We start from the raw sequence: 9511 nt of genomic DNA, 5'->3' as shown, positions 1-9511 counted from the left end.
CCTTCCTTCCTTCCTTCCTTCCTTCCTTCCTTCCTTCCTTCCTTCCTCTTGTCTCTCCCTCCTACCATCCCTCCCTTTCTTTTATACAGGGAAGACACGAGCATGTTTCAGTGCTTATGGGAAGAAGCCTATAGAGAGAGATACATTGAAATAACAGGCAATGGAAAAGATAGGTTTTTGTGCCAGACCTCTGAGATGGGAGGTACTGGGATAGAGATCCTACACACAGGAATTAGCTGTAAACAGGAGGCAGGAAGGTGACATATTTCACTCTGAATGAAGCAAGGAGGAAGGACTCAGGGTAGAGGCAGTAGCAGGAAATTGAGCAAATTCTCATTTGACGGGTTTTATTTTCCCTGTTAAGTGGAAGGTGAGTTATTTCCTGAGAGTGAGGGGGTGGGAGAGGTGGGGGCAGCAATGACGGGAGGGGAGATATTCTCATGATAAAATGCCATGGCCGTTTTGTGTTTGAGTTCTCGAGGAACTTCCATCAGCCTGCAAGACAGCTGGAAAAATAAGATTAATGCAAATTGGGACTTTGACCATTGGAGGAATGTGTGGCAGGAGAGATGTGTGGCTGACAGTAACCTAAGGAGTATCAGGTGGAGAGGGAAGGAAGAGGAGGCAGAAGAAGGCCGAAAAGAAGAAACAGTCATCTGGGAAACTTGAAGAATCAGTGTAGTGGGAACAGATAGTCGGAGACCCGGGAGGGTAGAAGTATGTGGCCAGAGGACAGACTGTCTCAATTTAAAATTTCAGAGGACAAGCAGTTAGGGGTGGGATGACAGTGCTCGAGGGGAGGCTGACATGGTGGTCAGGCAAGGAGAAGGGAGTTCAGAATGTAGCCGTGATGGTATTTGGCATAGCCACCACCTTCTAGCTGTGTCCATATGGTGGAAGGGTGCAGCATCTCTGTGAGCTCCCTTATAAGAATAGCAATCCCATTCGTAAGGGTTCCCCTCCCCCCCATGACCTAATCACCTCCCAAAGGCCTCACTCCTAATGCCATCAACTTTGGGCATTAGCATTGTACCATATGAATTTGTCAGGGATACAAACATTTAGACCATGGCAGGAAGTAACCCCCACAGTTGCTTACCTTTCTAAGTGGAGCTCAGGCTACGGATTTTGCTCTGATAGAGGACCCTGGACAGCACTCAAAAATGCCTCTCTGAAAACAAACTGGTGGTTGCCAGAGGGGAGGGGGATGGGGAGATGGGCAGAATGGGTGAAGGGGAGAGGAAGATAAGGGCTTCCAGTTATGGAATGAATACATCATGGGGATGAAAGGCACAGTATAGGGACTATAATCAATGATATCTGTAAGAGTGATGGAACAGGACAGGTGGTAGCTAACACTGGTGGTGAGTACCACATAACATAGAGACCCTTGAATCACTCTGTTCTATGCCTGAAACTAGTGCAATGTTGTGTGTCAATTATATTCAAATAAAAAAAAATAAGACCCTACCCCACAAATGCTGCTCTGGGTCCTGTGCCTCTTGGTGTAGCAGTCCGGGAGACGGTGGTCACCTCTGCTACCCCCACGAGAGTGGACCATGGCACCCGGCTTTCATCAGCACAGTATCTTTTGTTTTAGAAAAGGTTTTAGAATACACATCCCCATATTTCTCCATTAATGTTGGCTTTGGGTAATCAAAATGAACTTGATTAGAGTTTTGTTGTTAGCTTTACAATCTCATTTTTTGGTATTTTAATAAATAGCTGAAGGTTATCACTGACTCGGGGAAAACTTGTATAAACCATTTTCTTGACAAAATAACTATTACTTTCTCGAAACCAACAGTAAGACTTTTTGTCACCTGAGCAGTTACTATAGGCCACTCACTTGGCTAAGCCCACCTCTCCATCCATTTACCTTAGTCTCATAAACACATTTAGTCTGATGTGTTCAGTTTGTTTCTATTATGTTCCTATTTTACAAATGAGAGAAATGGAGCTTGGAGAGACTGAGTGACTAGCTCAAGATCACACGGCTAGTAAGTGTTGGAGGCACGATTTGAACCCCGGGCTTCTGGCTGCAACACATGGCCTCATCACACCACACAGTACTGTATTCTTCCATAAGACAAAATGTTACCTACAAGTGACAGCTCTTTTGACCTTGGTGTCATCATAGTCCACAATCTGAGTTCTCTCTTAACTCCCAGGGAAAACGTGGCTAGCTTGTGGTATAGCCTAGATTAGCAAGGAGGAAGAGGACTCCTGTTGTGCACCAGTTTCCTTCCTCCTCAGCTTCCTTCTCCACCCCGACCCCCAACCCTCATGAGAACCTCCACATTGACCGGCTTTGAGTGAGACCCCACAGATGGCAGAGGGGGCCATCCACTGTTTTAAGGAAACAGTCTGATAAAAAGTGCATCTTTTGGTGGGGGTATATAAATGCAAATATTGAAAAAATATCGTTGGTTCCAATAATATATCATGCGTTGTCTATTGAGACAGCAATTGGCCTTTTTTTTTTTTTAGCATTGTTCTACCTCCTTCCTTGACAAAAACAGTCCTTGACAAAAATATTGGTCATTAGGGACCCAATAGGCCATAGGGTAAGAAAGATATATGGATTTTCTCTTCTGGCAGAGTCAGGTGCTAGCTAAATACCAAATCGTCTTAGTTTAAGCTTTGTCTTCAGGTGACTTGGAACTTTGGGAAGAATTCTTTACAAGTGACCTAAAGCAAAGGGTGTGGTGTTTGCTTCACGATGCGTATAAACTCTCCTTTGATTTTTATTGTTGTTGTTACTGAAAGTAAACGTGTAGAATACATAATTTGAGATATCAGCCTAACATCTGGTTTTACTGCTTAAGAAGCTAAAATCCAAGCTGGAGAATGTTATGTGCCCTTGTAGGATGTTCCGTGTTGGTGAAAACCCTCTGAGCGAGACGGTTTAAGTGAGTGTTTCTCTGAAGACAGAAAAATGGAACAGATAAGTAAATTTCCAACTTCTTTGGGCAGCAAAACTTTTCATTGCTCAACACACTGATGTGTAGATCTCCCAATAAAAAGTCAGATAAAAGCGGTAAGTCCAACTTAGCGTTAGTTGACTATACTTCATTGTTTGTCAAACCCATTACATGCACACCTCTGCAGAGCCCCAGGGATCAAAAGAGTACATGCTGAAAAATGCTGGACTAGATGAGCTCTGTGTGGCAGAGACATTTAATGCCTGCTGAATGGCAGGCGCCTCCCCAAACTTCCCAGGACCCGACAGTTACGCAGGGTCATGTGACTAGTTTGGGCCAATGGTCCATAAGTAGAAATGATGGGTGTCAATTCCAAGATGAAATATGGACATAGGGATAGCAATTGTCTTTATTACCCTCTTCTTTCCCTGATATTGTGATGGGGGAGCTAGCAGCAAAAAGAAGGCAGCGCCTCTATCAGCCTGGGTCCCTGAGTGTCAATGAGGAGGAAAGAATCCTTTCTCCAAAATTTGCATGAGACAGATTTGCACAAGTGAGCAGGAAATACTGATATTTGCCAGACTGCCTGAGCAATCTCAGAAAGGAAATCTAAACTCATGTTCTTTTTCATGCCTGCAGTCTTCTTTTCTGCAATCTAAAAAGCAATGAAATATTGGTAAATGCTACAACATGGATGAAGCTTGAAAACATGCCAAGTGAAGAGGCCAGATAGAAAGGACTATATATTGTATGAATCTATTTATACTAAATATCCAGAAAGGCAAATCTGCAAAGAGAGCAGATTAGTGATTGTCTAGGGCTTGGGGAGGGGGGAGAACGGTGAGGTGCTTGAACGAGTGACAGCAAAGGGGCATAGGGCTTCTTTTGGAGGCCATAAAATGTTTTAAAGTGGTTGTGGCGATGGTTGTACATCTCTGTGAATATATGAAAAGCCACTGACTCTTACACTTTAAATGGGTGAATTACATGGTATATCAATTATATCTTAATAAAGCTTGCCATTTGCAACGACGTGGATGGAACTGGAGGGTGTTATGCTGAGTGAAATCAGTCAATCAGAGAAAGACATGTATCATGTGACCTCACTGATATGAGGGATTCTTAATCTCAGGAAACAAACTGAGGGTTGCTGGAGTAGGGGTGGGGTGGGAGGGATGGGGTGGCTGGGTGATGGACATTGGGGAGGGTATGTGCTATGGTGAGTGCTGTGAATTGTGCAAGACTGTTGAATCACAGATCTGTACTTCTGAAACAAATAATGCAACATATGTTAAAAAAAGAAGAAGAAGAAGAAGAAGAAGAAGACAGCAGGAGGGGAAGAATGAAGGGGGGGAAATCGGAGGGGGAGACCAACCATGAGAGACCATGGACTCTGAGAAACAAACTGAGGGTTCTAGAGGGGAGCGGGTGGGGGGATGGGTTAGCCCGGTGATGGGTATTAAAGAGGGCACGTTCTGCGTGGAGCACTGGGTGTTATGCACAAACAATGAATCATGGAACACTACATCCAAAACTAATGATGTAATGTATGGTGATTAACAGAACATAATAAAAAAATAAAAATAATAAAAAATAAAGCTCTGAAGAATAAGCAATGTGGTTTGACTCTTAGAACACAAAGCAGATGTGCAAAAAACACAACTTTTTTTCTTTTTAAAGTTTATTTATTTATTTGAAAGAGAGAGAAAGAGTGCATACAAGCAGGGGGAGGGGCAGAGGGAAAAAGAGAGAGAATCTCAAGCCAACCACCTTCTGAGCATGGAGTCAGACCAGGGCTCAATCTCAGGAGTGAGGAGCCTGACATGGGGCTGATCTCCTGACCCATGAGATCATGACCTGAGCCAAAATCAAGAGTCGGATGCCTAACCAACTGAGCCACCCAGGCGCCCCTCAAAACCGCAACTTATTAAATACTCTATAAAGCATCAGAGTTCCAGATTCTGAGGTCCTGTTCTTTGGGGCCAGCAGCAAATCCTATATGAATAATTAATTCTGAGTCCCCTCTATCCCCAGAATCACAGTAAAATTAGGGATGTTCCCAGGTGCATAGAAAAAGGGACAAGTGCCCCTAATCACCAATGCTTCCGGTCTACCTCTGGCCTCACCGCCGTCCACTAAAGTCCCACGACTTCTTGCGGTCTCTGTGCCTCCCTCCGCACGGCTAGAACCCTGGAGCTCTTACATCTCCATCAAACTCTTCGGGACTCGACTCTCCCAGACTCAGCCACCTCCCCCCTTGCCAGGCCAGTGGGAGATCTTTCTTGTTCGGGAGTACTTTTTGCTTCTCCAAACTGCACCGCAGTGTCCCTGACACTCAGTTCTCCCCGTTCTTTAAGAGTTGGCCTGGAAGGCTCATAAAACCCCCAAGGTAGCTAAATTTGAAGGACAGACGGCATATGGTAGTGTATCAGTAGATGCCCACTACAGGCAGGATTTGTGGGGAGATAAGTCCCAGCTACAGGCTTATCTGCATCTTCTGTCACGAAAGGAGGAAGGGTGAGGCAGCTCGGAGCAGTGGAAAGAACCGAGTTTAGACTCAAACCCCTACATCCCAGTCCTGGCTCGTGCATTTACTGCTTAGTGTCTCTCAGCAACAGTTTCCCAGCAGGCTAATTCCAACAGCCACCTCACCCTAGAGCTCAGACTGAATCACTTTGTGAATTCTGCTACCTATCCAGTGCCATATGGCGATAAGACGCTGTGATGATTAAAATGTTTCTGGATCGACTTCTTGGCCCTGTACCCTCCCCTGCAAACTGAAGTCTATATTCACTGCAGGCCTCAGCACTGCTAGACCTAGGAAATTTCTAGCTGTCATATTTTCAGGAACCCCGCTGTGTTTTTCTCCAGGAGCTGTAAGCCCTGCCACTCTGCTCTTCCTGTGACAAATGTCCTCTCACTTCAGTTTTAGACAAACAAATCTCTCATCCGAGCCCCACGCCCTTCACATTCTCCTCGGCCAGCCTGCTGTGACCAATTTCACTTCTCTGACTGACTGTGTAAAGGTGTCTCTCCCCTCTGCTTTCTCTTGGGGAAGAGGCCACAGTGAATCCCGCAACGGCCTCCTCCGTGAACATGCTCTTTTCGTGTGAGGTGAAGACCAACACCAAACACAAAGGACAAAAAGACTTGTCTAGTCCCCGGTTGCATTTCCAACATTCTTTTCCCAGGCTGTGCTAATCTGTCATCTGGCCAAAGGGAAAAACAAGTACAAAATCAAATAAAAATAAGTCATTATCCCCCATACGTCAGGATCTGAAACATAAATAGATTAGACATCACAAAAATATTTCTAGATGAGCCCCCAAACCACAATCCAATTTGTAAGATTCTACACAGTGAGGTTTTGCTGAGGTTTTTCTATGTCATAATGTCTTTCAAGAAAGTATCTTTGGGGCGCCTGGGTGGCTCAGTTGGTTAAGAGACTGCCTTCGGCTCAGGTCATGATCCTGGAGTCCGGGGATCAAGTCCCGCATCGGGCTCCCTGCTCAGCAGGGTGTCTGCTTCTCCCTCGGACCCTCCCCCCTCTCATGCGCGCTCTCTCTATCTCATTCTCTCTCTCAAATAAATAAATAAAATCTTAAAAAAAAGAAAGTACCTTTGAGGATATTCATTCATTCATTCATTCATTCATTCATCTAAAATGAGCCAACAGAGTGTCAGGCACTGGGTAAAGAGAAAGAGAGAAAGACAGGGAGAGAGAACACATTCTGCTCTCAAGAATATCCATATTAATAGAGGAGTCAGACTATCTTCCTCCCAAGAGCCCTTTTAACATCACATACCCATTACAACCCTATGATCTATGATAAAGGTACTAACATTCTCTCCATTTTCAAAGAGGAAACTGAGGCACAGAAGGGTTGAGTAACTTTCCTAAGTCACACAGGCAGCAGGTGGTAAGCCAGGTGTCAATCTAGGCATTTTGGCTCCAGGATCTGTGCTAGCTTCAGCTTTGCTTCTTTTTCTAGTCACTGTTCATATTTTACCCGAAGGGAGTGAGTCAATGCTTCAGATACTGTGTTGAAGCCTTTCAAAGTCCCACACCTCTAAACACCACATAGGAAATCAGCTCTTCCAGTAACTTATAAGCCCAAGCATATCTGAGACGTTTTAAGTATCAGGGAGCAGTTCTGTCCACCAGGAGGTTGACTGAGTGCATTTTTAGTTCTTTAAAAAAAATCTGTTTTCGCTAAATCTTTGGGAGGAATAACATATAATCAGAGAAAGGAGACGTGAACCCTAGTAAAAAGTATTCACTTTGTCTAGCTTGCTAGCCGTGTTATCAAGATGCTTCGGCAATTTCACTGTGCAAATATCTATATCGAATCCCATCAACATTCCATTAACCCACAGGACCAATCTCCAGAATCTATGTATGGTAGATGTCAAGTGCAGTAGACAGCTATAGAATTTGGGTTCATTTCCAACAAAACAGCCACTAGCATTTATAGTGCTTGATAGTGTAGTTGGGGGAAAAAGTCCGTTCAGCCTTCTACCAATTCCCCCACGTAGTTCGTTTCTACGAAACATTGCACTGACTGCTGGATCTCAGCTCCCTGTCTGCCTCCCTTCTCAACAGCCATCCATTATCAAGCCCCCACCCCCAGCACACACACACACACACACACACACACACATACACACACACACACACCACATATTCTTGGGACTTTCTGAAATATGGGGCGTGTTTCCTTATCACAAGATTATATGAATACATTTCAGTATAGAAAAAGAAAGCAGAGCATCTTTAAACACAGTGGATGCAGAATGAACTGCTGCTATCAAAATCCCAGAGTGGACGAAGGACTTGTGTCACCTCCCAGCGAGGGGCATCATAGCCACACCTTCCAGAGCCCAGAGGAGGCTCTCCTGTTGTGATGCCCAGCTTCCATGTGGACAAAGTCAAAACTGCAGACCCCTTGCTTTGTGCCTTTTCCCTTCATACAGCGCCACTTTCTCCTGTTTCCAGTTTCCCTTCACTGACCCAGGAGCCTTTTCTGATTGTCACTGAGATCGCCAAACACTTTTCCACCAAACTGTGTCTCCTTTCCTCCGGGAGACTCGGCATTACATTTCCCAGCCTTTCTTGCACTTGGGTGTAACCAAGTTCTGAGCAGTGGAATTTGGACCTGAGTGGTAGACTTCTAGGCGAGCCTAGTAAAAACTTCCCATGTACCACTCTCTTCTCTCCCTCTATCTGGGTATCTGGGTTTCAGTGAATGGCCCTGAGGCCCCAGTGGAAGGTGAAACCATGGACGGGAGAAGTTGGGGTCCCTGAATGACTGTGTGGAGAAGGGTCACCTCCCACCAGCCCAACCCACATTGAAATGTAAAGAAAGTACTTGATAAAGATTTACAGTGTTAAGCCACTAAAGTTTGGGGATAGTTAGTTCAGCAGATATCCAACCCCATGCGTTTACATAAGAATTGTGTAATATAATTTAAATGCTGTGCTGTCCTCTGAATCAAATTTAAATAAACGTCAGTATCACTTGAAAATTATTTCTGTTACCATGCCATGAAGGAAACTAAACTGAGTTTTCTTAGTTTGGAGTGCAAGTACCATAAAATGAAATGAAACAAAATTAATTTAAACCAGATTAAAATTTTATCTGATTTGATGTACTGCCTTTCATCCATCAATAAATGGAATGTGGTGAAATATCTTTATATATCCTCCAAATGTTTATGTTCTATTTATATGACTCTTCAAGAGCTATGTCCCAATGAGCTTGTTTTTGTAATTCTGAACTCCTTCAGAAAATAGTTTTATATTTAATGCAACATGTTTGATTGTTGCTAAGCATCCATTTGGTGCAAATTAATAAAAACACAAGCACTAGCTTCAAAAGCCAAAAACAGAATGGGGTTGGAGAGGAGTCCCTAGAATTATTTCCCTCTGATTTGGAAAAACAATGTTTCACATGTGAAACCCTACCAGGTTTTGTTTTTGTTTTTTCTTTTTCTTTTTCTTTGCTTTGCTTTTGCTTTCCTCCTTTACCAGAGGCTTCTGCTCTAGTTGAGAAGAGAGCATAAGTGCAAAATTGTGATTGTTACACACTTTATTTTTTTAAGTTTTTATTTAAATTCAAGTTAGTTAAATACACAGTGTAATATTAGTTTCAGGTGTAAAATTTGGTGATTCATCACTTTTATACATCACCCAGTGCTCCTCACAAGTGTACTCTGTACTCCCCACCCCCCCGTTTCCCCCATCCCCCACCCACCTCCCCTCTGGTGACCATCAATGTGTTTCCCCGCTATGTGCATCTTTTTTGCTTCTTAAATTCCACATATGAGTGAAATCATATGGTATTTGTCTTTCTCTGCTTGACTTATTTCACTTAGCATAATTCCCTCCAGTTCCATCCATGTCGATGCAAATGGTAGGTATTCATCTTTTCTGATGGCTTGAATAAATACTCCATTGTATAGATGAACCACATCTTTATCCATTCATCCATCAGTGGACATCTGGGCTCTTTCCATAGTTTGGCTATTGTGGACATTGCTGTTATGAACATTAGGGTGCATATGCCCCTTCTTTTCACTACATCTGT

General features: G+C 43.7%; 1 protein-coding gene across 1 annotated transcript in view; it reads left to right on the top strand.

Moving 5' to 3' along the window:
• The window catches only part of RCAN2 (regulator of calcineurin 2), a 413249-nt gene that overhangs the window by 89684 nt on the left and 314054 nt on the right, over positions 1 to 9511 (top strand). The window lies entirely within an intron of this gene.

This window comes from Callorhinus ursinus, unplaced genomic scaffold (assembly GCF_003265705.2).
Source record: "Callorhinus ursinus isolate GAN/ISIS: 27379988/994484 unplaced genomic scaffold, GSC_fseal_2.0 scaffold22, whole genome shotgun sequence".
In the NCBI taxonomy this organism is placed as follows: Eukaryota; Metazoa; Chordata; class Mammalia; order Carnivora; family Otariidae; genus Callorhinus; species Callorhinus ursinus.
Note: the sequence above shows the minus strand (reverse complement) of the source record. Positions and strands in the feature narration are given on the sequence as shown.